Raw genomic sequence first — 13,639 nt, 5'->3', positions numbered from 1 at the left:
AAAGTCCTCCATTAGTCCTGCAAAAAAACGAAATAAAGCTTTACATAATTTTGCAAAATTGGATTGAAATGTAATTTAAATGATTAAATTGAATATCAAACATTTACAAGAATCTAAAAGGCAAATTGGCTCATTTTCCTGAAAACCAACTTCAGGCAACCCAAAGAGTCACTTGCGCTGATTAAATCCTGTTATTTTGTCAAAGTACTGAGTGAAAGAATAATCAAACTGGGAAACTGCATTATGCCTATTCCAATAAAATAATATCCCAATCAATCAGGACGTTCTAACAGGCATTTTCGGTTAATATGCAATCAGAATTATTTTCATTGCTTCGGTTTGGCTGGGAATGAGCTGCCAAGAGATGGAGCTCTGAGCACGCATATAAACTTGTCAGGAGCTGGGCGTAGAGCTAATGGGGTACTAAAAGCATAAAATTAACACTAACCTTGAAATGAACTTACTCTAAAATGCTCCGTCTTTGCATAAAAAATGAGTTCATTACTTATACTTAACCTGAGGAATAAAAATATCTCAAACTAGTCAGTAGGCTGTACCAAATAAATACATTGATTTTCTTACTGTTGACGTCAAGCACTTCTGAAATCACACAGCATTTGGCAGCAAAGGTATATTCTATTTTTCGATGCATTAATTAAGACTTCAGTTCAATGTTACACGCACATTAGAAAGCTTTTCATAAACTAGACAGGGAAACTTTAAGTATTCAGTATGCGGAAAAACCTCAACGGGGTTCCTCTAGACTCTTATGTTGCATTCAGTATCAGCATTCAAATAGCAACTCAGCTTCTCAGATCAGCAGCAAGACAGGAGTGGCAGAGGAAGAATGGAGCCAGACCCTGAAGAGGAACTTAAAGTAGAGACTAATAGTTAGAAGGGGTAGGAAATATATCATGGAAAAGGTGAACATTTCTCATCGCTTAAGATAAAAATACAACCCGAAGGCTTTCAATAACACAAAAAGATCTTCTTGGGAAGCATTTACGCTTGCGACTGAAGCTGGGAAAGGGAGGCTGAGAAAGACAAGGGGAACTCAAGGAATGTCCTTGCTTTCCATCAAGAAATGAAAAGAAGCTGGCGTGGGAGAAATCTGTGGTGCCTGAGTTTACAGTAATAGAGACTCATAATATGTAACAAACAGGGGTGCAAACCAATATTAAATGCAGAAAACATAATTCTATAAGAATACTTTAATCTCAGAAATGATGCTTCTACCTATTCATATAGGTGAATATAATAAGTGCTCTTTTCACAGCCATTTAGTCTTTTAAACAAAATTTGATGCAAGCTTCTCCCTGTCCCAAACCAATAACTGGCTATCTCCCTAATCTTAACGAAATACATCCTTCTTCAACAATGTACTTCAATGATCCTCGAAATTCAGCAAAAATTAGGATTGGCCCTTGAATTAATATCTCAGTTCATTATATTATTGACATATCTCGAAACACTTCTGACAATATTTTGAGAGGTCTTGGGGCGCAGTGTCCCTGCCTCGAAGGCAGAAGCTCCGGGTTCAAGTCCCACCGCAGGGCTTGATGACCAAGGAAGGCAGATTTATAGTGCAGCCAAACACGTTGATTATCAACCTGCAAAACCCTACCAATGCGCCAGTGGCAGGCAGGAAGAGCAGGAGAGACTCCTGGTCGGTCATGCTTGATGTGGAGTGGCGCCCTTCAGGCTATAAGCCTCTGGCGACAGACTAGTGACCTGTTGCGTGGAAAATCCCTATAGGAACAGATAAACGTCTGCCGTATGCATCATTAGGTGTGAGAAGGGGAACAGAACATCTTGTGATAATGTGATACTCCAATTGTTATTATGGTGGGCCGATATGACAACCATCCAAATCCGCAGCAATCCAAAAAAAACTACAAGGAAATTAACAATATCCATTTACTACAACACCTTCTATTCATATGATACTTTTAGTACAATGAAACATGCCACCCTGATTCACAGGTGCAATTATCAAACAGTATTTGACACTGATCAGCAAAAGGAGATGTTACGACAGGGGCCAGAATCTTGTGTAAAGAATTGTAAAAAAGTTACAAAATCGTCAGGAGTGTTTAAAAGGGGAGAGAGCAGGAGGGATTGGATGGCCCGATTTTCAAAAGTCAAAGGATTGGCAAAAGTCAGGAGTGGGCAGCATGGTAGCATTGTGGATAGCACAATTGCTTCACAGCTCCAGGGTCCCAGGTTTGATTCTGGCTTGGGTCACTGTCTGTGTGGAGTCTGCACATCCTCCCCGTGTGTGCGTGGGTTTCCTCCGGGTGCTCCGGTTTCCTCCCACAGTCCAAAGATGTGCAGGCTAGGTGGATTGGCCATGCTAAATTGCCCTTAGTGTCCAAAATTGCCCTTAGTGTTGGGTGGTTACTGGGTTATGGGGATCGGGTGGAGGTGTTGACCTTGGGTAGGGTGCTCTTTCCAAGAGCCGGTGCAGTCTCGATGGGCCGAATGGTCTCCTTCTGCACTGTAAATTCTATGTTAATTAGAATCCTTGGGAGGGCGGGACTCTGTGATGATTGACATGTTGGACAATTGATGGTAGGAATCTGGGGGCGGGGGTGGTTGAAAGTCGGTGTTCATGTGCTGATACCTCCCAGAATATGACCAGCCAGCATTGGGAACCCAATTAAGACACCCAAGTATTGAAGACAGAAGTTACATACCTGAAGGTTTTGTTTCAATATCATTACTGCCTCATTTTCTTAAAAAGAAAACAGAACCAAGGCTTAATTTGTTTTCGCTGTGCAAATGCACAATGGTGTGACCAATCTCCATTTTAAACCCTCATTTATTTTTGCACGTTGGTCCTCAACAATAAAAAATACGTTTTGGGGGTCTTTTGTGGAGGGGTGTCCTGATGGTCTGACAGCACAGGAATATTGAAGGGGTCGCATTCTGGTCTCTGTCAGATAGGAATCAGACATATCATTGAAGATGAGAGGAGCATCTCTTTGTCCTCACTGCAGGTCATCATCATTCTCCTGCCGCGCCTGGCCTACCGCTTTAGTGCCTTGCACATGAATATAGCCACCAACCCGTTGTAGCAACCTGCCTCTACCACCCTTCCAGGCAGTGCATTCCAGTCATCACCACCCTCTGGGTAAAAATATTTTACCTCACACCCCCCTAAACTTCACCCCCTTACCTTGAACCTGTGACTTACCCTTCAACTAAGGGGAACTGCTCACTTGCCACCCTGTCCATGCCCCTCATAATCTTGTACGCCTCGATCAGGTCGCCCCTCAGTCTTCTCCGTTCCAATGAAAACAACTCAAGCTATGCAACCCCTTTTCATAACTTAAATGTTCCATCCCAGGCAACATCCTGGTGAATTTCCTCTGCACCCCCTCCAGTGAAATCACAACTTTCATATAATGTGGCGACCAGAACTGCACACAATACTCCAGCTATGGCTTCATCAAGGTTCTATACAACTCCAACATAGCCTCCCTGCTTTTGTAATCTATACTTCGATTGATAAAAGCAAGTGTCCCATATGTCTTTTTCTCCATCCTATTAACCCGTCCTTCTGCTTCAAAGATCTATGGGCAAACATGGCAAAGCCCCTTTTCTGCCGAACTTCTTTTTTATATATATAAATTTAGAGTACCCAATTCATTTTTTCCAATTAAGGGGCAATTTAGCACGGCCAATCCACCTACCCAGCACATCTTTGGGTTGTGGGGGCGAAACCCACGCAAGCACGGGGAGAATGTGCAAACTCCACACGGAAAGTGACCCAGAGCTGGCATCGAACCTGGGACCTCGGCTCCACCGTGCTGCCCCGTTCTGCAGAACTTCTTAGTGTCATGCCGCTCATTGCATACTTCCTTATCAAATTACTCCTTCCAAAGTTTATCAGCTCACACTTTTCAGGGTTAAATTCCAGAGCTCGACTGATTCCATGATTCTCCAGAATCAAAACCTGAAAGGAAGAGAATATTAAAGTGAGCAATGAGGCATCCTGTAAATGCCCTGGCCCACAGCTCTCTCAGTATCTGCAACATCCACCCATGTACATCCTTCTATGTGAACACCTTTCCACTGAGTTTCACTCCCTCCCCTGTCACACAATAGCCACTTCCCCACAGTTGTCCCTCTCAACTCCACCTGAATTAAACAGGTCAGCCCTGGAGAGCCTCAATGAGACCATAAATCCCCCAAGGGTGAAGAGTGATGGCAGTTGAGTGCGTTCAATGCACCTGCGTTCTAACCTCATGGAGAAACAACATACTGCCCCCTGTCATCCCATGAATGTGGTGATTGGTGAGTGACTTCACCATAACACCTTGCATTGGGGCTGGATTTGTGGCACCTCTCTGTTATGTAGTCGTGAGTATGAACCTTTGGGTTCAGTGCTTGTGGCTTAGGGTTCCAAAGGGTTAAAAATTGGATGCCAATCATTGGCACACTCAGGCGCTGCAATGCTGACTACACTGTCACAATTGACTCATCAAGGAAGGGTCAAGGGGGCTAATTAGGCAACAGGCTTCCTCATGGCAGGTGAGGGACACCTGACGCAGGTGAAAATTGAAATTAGCATGTCAACTTTATCCTTCGAGGCCACTCACATTCCCCCACCTGTCATGGGCTGTGAATTAAATGAGCTTTCCAATTAGAACAGCCAGCCACTCAGAAATTAATTCCTGACAGCCTGGCCGCCATAGCCAGTGGCCTTAAACGTCCATACAGATCTTTCCCTCAGGTTTCAGAGTGCTGCTTAAGTGTGAAGTTGCACTCTCACTGCAGTCGTCCTCCCTTTTGTGGGAGGGTCTTCAGACCACATGAGGCTGCAAAACACCCCTTGTCAGTGTCCCCCACTCTGCCTATGCAGTCCGGTCTCTCGTGGGACCACACCCGAGACCCACAGAGTCCCCCCAAGTGCTGATCATTTTGATTCAGCTGCTCCCAACCACTTTGTAAATGCCACTCTGGTAGGGCAATCCGTCAGCGGTTATATTGCCACAAGCCAAACAAGGAGTGCTGCCTGCACACCAGCAGCCAGACCCCTTTGTACAGAGAGACACGAAGCTTGCTAAGGCTTGCAAATGACTCCACCCCCTGAGATGCTGGCATTGAACCCACCCCATAGTCCGGTCCCGAGTTTAACTTATCTGGGTCTCCCACGCCCGCTCCGCTGCCCCTTCTGTGACTGGCACCCTGGAGGGAATGGTGACCTGAGCGCTCACCTCCGATATTCCCTTCGGTGGTGATGTTGCCAGGTTCTCGTTTGCATACAACTGTTGTAAATTGCACTGGCGTGATGTCACGCCAACAACCGTGAACGATCCAGTGAGGGGGAAGTCCCAGCGGTCGGACTAGCTAATGACACTATAACGTATTAAAATGAGATTCCCAGCCTTCCATGACATTTTTCTTATTGTGCCACTGGTGAGGGGCTCGGAAAATCGGAAAATATGGTCTCACCGGCGTGAATAGTGTTTTCCGATTCTGGCTGTATTTTCTGCTCATTTTGCCATTCTCACTGACGGCTGATGCAGGTTGAAAACTGCCCCTAGAGTGTTCACTAACTCCACACAGTCCAGCCCTGGTGGACAGGGCCTGCCCAGCCCAGCTTGCTGGTGTTCCCTGAGCAGCAATTTCCTACTTCCCATCTGGCAGCGCTTTGCCTCCAAATCCTCAGGGGCAAGCTTGTACTCCTCCAAAGTCGCAAGGTGTGTACCGACCACGAGTGACCACGAGTATGGGCGGAATACCTTCAATTCCCCCAGCAGCTGGAAACTAGCCAACATTCTTCAAGTGAAAAGAGAAGGGGGGGGGGGGGGGCCTCCGCAGACCTAAGAACGCAAATATTTCAAAAATCTGGAGTAAACTGTCAGGGCAGCGGGATGCTCAGCAAACTACCCAGGGCTGTTCCGGCCAAAATGGAATGTCTGGTCACCCTAACTAGAGAGGCAGTGAGGGTCAGGCAAGGAGTTCAATAAGTCCTCGACAGCTGAAAGCCATGCCCTCATGAGGGAAGATGGAAATCGAGCAGGGGCAAGATGTTAGAATTGGAGAAGTACCAATATTGTGGAGCGCATGGAGGCTGAAGGAGGTGACAGAGATTTGTAGGGTTGAGGCCATGGAGACGTTTAAAATCAAGGATGAGAATTTTAAAGTTGTGGTTTTGTGGCTCCAGGAACCATTGTAGGTCAGTGTGCACAGGGGTGCTGGTTGAAGAAACTTACTGCAAGTTGGGATACTGATACCAGAGTATTGTATAAGTTTGAGTTTATGAAGGAGACAAGGACCAGGACAACATTGGCTAAGTTGAGTCTGGAGGTAACAATAATAATAATAATAATCGCTTATTGTCACAAGTAGGCTTCAATGAAGTTACTGTGAAAAGCCCCTGGTCGCCACATTCTGGTGCCATTCGGGTAGGCCGGTATGGGAATTGAACCCACGCTGCTGGCATTGTTCTGCATTATAAGCCAGCTGTTTAGTCCACTGTGCTAAACCAGCCCCTGTAACAAAGGGAGGGATGAGAGTTTGTCATGTGAGTGCCCCTTTAAGAAAGATTTTTGTCTTATCACATGGCTTCAGTGATGTCATTGTTTGGGTGGAGCTGGGCTGTGGCTGTGTGCGGTTTTTGGTTTTGCTTTCATTTTGAGTTTGGCTGCTGTGGACTGTAGCCACCTGAGTTGGCCAAGTCCCGATTTAAAACAGCAAAGGCTGAAGGGAAATTCAGCCAACACAGGCAGAAACCAGCAGGTGCCGGTTTACTGTGTATTAAACTGTGTATTAAAACACCCCCGAAAGATAGGTAGTTCAACCCAGAGCCCCAAGCACACAGACACGTGCGAACCCATTAGAATATATGTGGATGGATCTTCCACAATATTAGAAGGGGAGCGCATAACAGGATGCGGTATTTACGTCAAGGACGCGCCCTAGAAGAAATGGCAATAAAACTTCCAGGACACTTAGGCGCGCAGGCAGCAGAACTTGCGGCCATCGCATACATAGTGGAACACCCAGATTCCTTCTCCAGCCCGGCAGACATATACTCGGACAGCCTCTATGTCTGCAACAACCTTACGGAATTCCTGCCCCTGTGGAAAGCTAGAGGATTTCTTTCCGCAGACGGAAAATCCCTCCCCTCAGCCCCATTACTCTGTCACATCTTAGAGAGAGCACAGAAGAGGACTTTTGGGGTTGTCAAAGTTCGTAGTCACCATCGTTCCTCCCCCCCTGGAAATGTAAAAGCCGACGCACTGGCTAAAGCAGGTTCCAGGCATGGATATTTTTGGACACCCCCCAAAAGCGCACCAGTGAATGCAGTTCAGGTCTCGCAGACTAAGATTGAGGATTTAGTGCAGGCCCAGAAGCAGGACAGCAATCTCAGGGAGATTTTAAAAGGAAACCATCCAGCACCCTACGAGAGGTTTAAGAATACACTGACCACACATGACGGTGTGGTGTTAAAAGACACCCTTTATGTGGTTCCTGAACAGGACAGGAATCAACTGATTTGTTTGTTCCATGACAGTTATGGACATCAGGGAATCAATCCCACTATAGCCCACCTCAGGCAGCTCTGCTGGTGGCCGCGTTTAAAAGAAGATGTTACTCACTACGTTGAGAATTGTCTTATCTGTGCCCAGAAAAATCCGGACAGATATGCCAAGAAGACTCAACTCAGTCACACCCGACCCGTCACACACCCCTGGACTAATATCCATATTGATTTTATAGGAACATTGCCCCCTTGCAAGAATGGTTATAAATATGTACTCGTGGTGATAGACACGTTTACGAAATGGGTGGAAGCATTCCCATCCAGAACAAACACTGCAAAAACCACAGCCAAGATTTTGACCCACCACATCTTTACGAGATGGGGACTCCCCCGCAGCATTGAATTCGACGAAGGTTCCCATTTTACGGGACGTGTCATGAAGAATGTCCTCACGATATTTGGCATTACCCAAAAATTCCACATTGCATACCACCCCCAGTCGAGTGGTATCGTGGAGCGCATGAATCGGACCCTAAAACCCACCCTCAGAAAAATGGTCCAGCAAAACAACACCACTTGGGACTCAGTCCTCCCTTTTGTGCTGATGTTTTTGCGAAATACAGTTTCAACTTCCACAGGTTACACCCCACACACCCTCATGACCGGACGCCCCATGAAAGGCACAGAATTTTTATTAGGATTAGATTTGACCTGCCCCGAAGTGATGTCCCTCACACACGAGAACGCAGTCAAACGATGAGTGGAAAATGTAACAACGGCTCAGCTAGCAGCCGCAGTGAAATTGGGCACAAGAAAGAAACAGAGCAAGGCCTGTTTCGATAAGACAGTGCATGTGACTGAGTTCAGTGTAGGACAGCAAGTCATGCTCTCCGTATACAAACCCAGCACATTCCTGTCACCAAAGTACTCGGGTCCGTACTCCATTGCGGACAAAGTAAGCCCTTCCGTCTCCAAGATAAAGTACCCCAATGGAAAGACTGCGTGGTTCCATATCAACCAGCTAACCACACACACCACGTCATGCTCGACGCAGCAGACCACACCCTGCCCACAGCCAACGTAACCCTACCCTCCCCCAAAACGTCCAGCCCAGCCACGGACTCAACCCCGACTCCACCCCCGAACTATAGACTCCGCCCCGGAACGCCCACAGACTGCAGCAGCAGAGACAGCGACTGTGACTCGGACAATAGCCACAGCACGCTTCCCTACTATCCCCATGCAACAGGACCCACACCCAGCGAATCTGACCACGATTCGAGTGATCCCTTCACGATCACTTTCCTGAACAAACCCCACCACCGACCACCGACCTACAATGACGACCCCGATTCCGTCCCCACAGAACTAGACACCACCTATTGGCACCGAGATAATTCGTACAGGCTCATCTGGAATGACGAGAGCGATCCCAGATCACACCATGCAGCCCTATCAGCCCTGATACACTCGAGAGTGTGGCACCCGGGAGAAGATGACGACTTTGAGTCTGACTCCCAAATCGAGAACCCCTTTGCGACCCTGTTTTAAAAGGAACCGCTTGGGAGAAAACGGTGTCCTTTCTGATGGAACCTGCAGCATGTTTGATGTTGTTTGTACTTGTCCTGTTAAATGTTGTATGTCAGACTGGAATTTTTTTTCCACAGCCCCACGTCCTTTCAGCCGAAACCTCTGAGAACTTGCCCGCAGAGACTTGGTAATGTCCCAGACGCCAGTTCAGAGGAACTCGTCTGTCGACAGATACACAGACCCCCGTTCGTAACTGCCCTTCTAGTTCGAAGGAAGAACCAATACGGCAACCCCCCACGATGACTATATTTCTTGCCCGTTCTTGTCGGTTGCTTAGGAGTGGAGAAATGGCATTGGGACCCGCCCTGCCTGGGAACTCCCCTCTGGTCAGCTATGCTCGGGTAGGGAACACACGGCATTGGTCGCCGTCCTACCCGGGGACTCCATCCAACTCTTATCCGTCGCGGCCCATACGCACCTCATTTCGGAAAGTTTGGTTCAAAAAGCTTTGTTTTGTTTCAGGTAGCCCTTAGGTTGCCAACCTTATGCTATTTTCATCCCCAAATATTTGGATGGTAAATCGCACAGTCCGCGAGACGGCTCGCACTGGTTTATTATTTGTAAGTGTGTCTTGTCCTGAAATTCGGTTTTTGAAAAAAAAAATGATTGAGTCACACATAGTGACCAATTATAAAGGGAGTAATTGGCACTAAAGGACAGACAGGCTATCATACGAGATATTAAACCAAGATAGTAACAGACACTCTGCTTTATCCCACAGAACTCCAGAAGCTCCAGGAGAAGAGAAGAGAAATGAAAGAAGCAGAACCATGAGGACATCCTCCGTGTTGCTCATCGTTATAATGGACATTTGGTTGCGCGTGAACACGAACCCCCTGACCTCAACCCCCCTCAACCGTTAATGTATCACTTCCCCACAGTACCCAGAGCCCAGTCACCAGCGACACCGCACCATCTTGGTGTGACAGGTTTATAACCTGGTACTCCCTGTCCTACGTGATAGAATCCCTATTGGTATTGGCGATACTCTGCTGCATCGTGCAGACTATTCATCTGAGAAAATGGAGAAGGAGAGCCTACCGCGCTCGCACCCCGGTATATAGGATAAGATCCCCTATTTTCGGATATGACCAGACCCCCGACCCCCGCGATCTATAATAAAGAGCATTCGTTTGCGATTTGTTGTAAATAAAGAAATGTTCATGAGCAATTGTACAAACCTGAGCTCGACTGCCTAGCCAGAAAAATGTGCATAATACTGCTATGATGTGTTTGTATGGTTTAGGAAATTAGTGTGATGATATGTTTGAGTGAGTGTAGTTTATTCAGGATAGTTAGAGGTTCTGATTTTCTTGTTTTGTAATGCATGTCTCTGTTTGACATAGCCCCCCTCAGAATTGTCAGTTAAAACATTTTTTGCATAGTTACGGTCAGTGTAGAGGCCACAGAAGAGTGCTCGCTGGGTCAGGGAATGAAAAATAGCGCAGTTATGTGATCCTTCACGCTTCGCGTTAGGATCACAAGGAGGGAGTGTAGCCACCTCAGTTGGCCAAGTCCCGATTTAAAATGGAGAACAGCAAAGGCTGAAGGGAAATTCAGCCAACACAGGCAGAAACCAGCAGGTGCAGGTTTACTGTGTATTAAACTCTGCAAAAGCCCAAACAGCACCAATACCAGCAGTCATCTGCATAACAATGTAGCAGCCATCTACATACTAATGCACGATCCCCGGGAACAATCGCAACATTTGGGACAAACAAAGCTAAGCCAGACTCCCCGGCGCCAGCAGGAACCAACACAAAAGTGGTTAACGGATACCTCAAGACCGCCCATCGATCAGGGAACCGCTCCAGTATTGGAGAAATCGAACCAAGCGATTGGAACGAAGTCCAATCACCTAGAACCAGGTACAGGGTCCGCCCCGAAAGGCGGGAAGCACCTAGGGACTATAAAAGTTATGCCCCAAGTTCAAATCGTCCTCCTTGACCGGGTCACCCAGCAACGCGAACCAACCTTGACCGTGACCGGTTCAACTGCCGCCGGTATCCAGTAAGTCTTAAGTCAATGCTCGCTACAAGATAGGCGCTCCTAGCTACCTGTCCATACCAACTTCGAATCCTGCAGACTCAGAATCTCAATGAAAGGCCATTTGTTCCCCTGACCTGTTGGGCCAGTCCGAAGATAAGTATAGGCCTGTTAGTTGTAGAAGTAGCTTAGAAGTAGAATTTGTGCATGAGTAGCGATTACTGTGTATAATAAATGAGCTTTGATTTGAATCTTACGAATCGGTGTATTGAGTTATTTGGACTTGAACCTCGTGGCGGTATCATAAAGATAACTGGCGACTTGAGAGCAAAGGTTATAAAACAGAGCCAATTGAACCAACCAAAAGTTAGCAACAGGACTCAGACACGGAACAGAAGTATTTTGGCCTGCCTTTCTCTATTTTCATTTTAAATATCTGTTCCAGTAAAAAGGAAATGATTATTGCTACCTGCTGTTTTGCTAACTTAAAAGATATAGTTTGCTTTCAGGAAGGGTTTAAACCTGCTGGTGAGATGGGGTCAGAATCTCAGGGAAAGCCAGTCATATTCAGTGAGAATGCAGAGTGATGGGCCACACCCTTGAAAAGGTTTTTTTGGGTTATGGGATTTTGTTTTTGAATTGGAACAGTTAAGGGGGGGGATTCATTCAGTGTTATACATAGATTACTGTAGCTGTGGGGTGTCTTTATGTTTGTAATTGATAAAGATTCTTGGTGTTTGTTTATATATATGATAACTAAGTTCTTAGAATAAAGCTTATTTTGGTTAAAGTGTCCAGGAAGACTGTTGAATCACACCTCAAGTGAAGGCTCTTGTGCTCATCCTAGTCAAATTCAACAAAACGTTATAGGACAGGTGAACTCCAGAATACACTTTGGAGTTTTCAAACCCTGGCCCATAACAAGTTTAAGCAACAGCTGAGCTGAGGCACGGGTGGTTTTGATGAACATTGAGCATATTCCAAACAGGGATTGATAATTGTTTTGCATAATAAGGGATATGGAATAGTGTGGGAAGGTAAAGTTGAGTTAGAAAACAAACCATTGAATGGCAGAGCATACTTGAAGGGCTGGTTCCTTTTTCTTGTATTGTGTTCTTAGATTCCTATTTAGGCAGGACACCAAGAGAAAACATTGGGCGTCATTCTCCGACCCCCGCCGGGTTGGAGAATGGCCGTTGGCCGCCGTGAATCCCGCCCCCGCCGAAGTCTCCGGTACCAGAGATTGGGCGGGGGCAGGAATCGGGCCGCGCCGGTTGGCGGGACCCCCCGCTCAATTCTCCGGCCCGGATGGGCCGAAGTCCCTCCCAGAAATTGCCTGTCCCGCCGGCGTAAACCAAAGCTGGTATTTACCAGTGGGACCAGGCGGCGTGGGCGGGCTCCGGGGTCCTGGGGGGGGCGAGGAGCGATCTGACCCCAGGGGGTGCCCCCACGGTGCCTGGCCCACGATCGGGGCCCACCGATCCGCGGGCGGGCCTGTGCCGTGGGGGCATTCTTTCCCTTCCGCCTCCGCCACGGCCTCCACCATGGCGGAGGCGGAAGTGACTCTCCCCACTGCGCATGCGCGGGAAACTGTCAGCAGCCGCTGACTCTCCCGCGCATGCGCCGCATTTCCGCGCCAGCTGGCGGGGCAACAAATGCCATTTCCGCCAGTTGGCGGGGCGGAACTCCCTCCGGCGTCGGCCTAGCCCCTCAATGTCGGGGCTCGGCCCCCAAAGATGCGGAGCATTCCGCACCTTTGGGGCGGCGCGATGCCCGTCTGATTGGCGCCGATTTGGGCGCCAGTCGGCGGACATCGTGCCGTTGGGGGAGAATTTCGCCCATTGTTCCTTGAATTCTGGCATGGGACATTTAATTTGCTTTTGAATAGGTGAACGGTACCTTTATTCAAACAAATGCAGTCCAAGTCTTTTACCACTGACAATTCAGCATTCACATGGCACTGGGCTGAAGAGTCAGCTTACTTTGCAACCTCGTATCAATGCAATACTTTCCGACTCAAAGTTGAAAGCATGTCCTAATATGTTATTTTGGTATGTACTTATCATGACTGATTTCCGTTTGTGGTCCCAATATACGGCTATGCTACTGAATTAAACTGCTCTTTTGTATTCAACTTTATTCCTTGGAAGAGACAGACAATGTATTTATGCACCATTTTTCCGCATACTCAGAACATGCTACTTTCCAGCCATTTAGGTACTTTTGATGGATAGGCACTGCTGTAATGGGCAATAATGGCAGCCAATTGGCACAAATGGTCAAACAAATTGTTAAGATAACTGATCAGGTAATCTATTTAAATGATGTTGCCTGAGAGATAAATATTGTTCCTGGACAGCTGGAAAAGACCCTTGCATTTCTTCAAAATAGTCCGGAGGATCATTTACATTTACCGACACAGAGAGAGAAGGTTTAATGTTGTATCCGAGAATTCCTCTCAAAAATGTAGCACTGTCAGTTATTGCATTGAAATGTCAGCTTTGGTCATAAACTGAGATACTTGGAGCAGAGCTTGAACTCCCAACATTCTGACTCAGAGGCAAA

Source organism: Scyliorhinus torazame, chromosome 15 (assembly GCF_047496885.1).
Source record: "Scyliorhinus torazame isolate Kashiwa2021f chromosome 15, sScyTor2.1, whole genome shotgun sequence".
Taxonomy (NCBI): Eukaryota; Metazoa; Chordata; class Chondrichthyes; order Carcharhiniformes; family Scyliorhinidae; genus Scyliorhinus; species Scyliorhinus torazame.
Note: the sequence above shows the minus strand (reverse complement) of the source record.